Below are 619 nucleotides of genomic sequence, written 5' to 3' on the forward strand. Positions count from 1 at the left end.
GTCAAACGATTAATCGCGATTAATCGCATCCAAAATAAACGTTTTTGTTTACATAATATATGTGTGTGTTCTGTGTGTATATATAAATACACACACATACAGTATATATTTTGAAAATGTTTACATGTACATACATTTATATTCTTATATTATATATAAATATATTAAATATATAAACAACATATTTTTCTTAAATATATACATGCATGTGTGTGTATTTATATAGACATAATAAATATACACAGTACACACACATATACTATGCAAACAAAAACGTTGATTTTGGACACGATTAATCGCGATTAATCTTTTGACAGCACTAAAATGAAACAGATATTGCTCATGAATTCGGTTTTTGAGGTCATCTAATAATTTATAAGGTTTATAATTATAAATTTATTAGGTTTATAATAGAATAGAAAACAGACAGAGAGGGAGACTACTAGCCTATATTATTTCTTCTGCGAACACTGGTGAGTGGGCGGAGACTATAATGCGCTGTCCAATCAGAGCTGCTCTCACCTGCAGGACCTCGTCACACAGGTAGTCCTCGTTCTCGGCGTTCTCGCTGTAGCTGAGCAGCTCGTCGGCGAGCTCCGAGTGAAGCGACACGGCCGGC

General features: G+C 34.2%; 1 protein-coding gene across 1 annotated transcript in view; it reads right to left on the reverse strand.

The window, feature by feature from the left end:
- Positions 1-613, reverse strand: part of LOC107681653 (calmodulin-binding transcription activator 2-like) — a 13,639-nt gene extending 13,026 nt beyond the window's left edge. The window contains exon 1 of the mRNA XM_016477971.1: positions 523-613. The gene's annotated coding sequence lies outside the window, so the exon portion shown is untranslated. The remainder of the gene's footprint in view (positions 1-522) is intronic.
- Between the last annotated feature and the right edge of the window lie 6 nt (positions 614-619).

Source organism: Sinocyclocheilus anshuiensis, unplaced genomic scaffold (assembly GCF_001515605.1).
Source record: "Sinocyclocheilus anshuiensis isolate Anshui unplaced genomic scaffold, SAMN03320099.WGS_v1.1 scaffold2678, whole genome shotgun sequence".
NCBI classification, from domain to species: Eukaryota; Metazoa; Chordata; class Actinopteri; order Cypriniformes; family Cyprinidae; genus Sinocyclocheilus; species Sinocyclocheilus anshuiensis.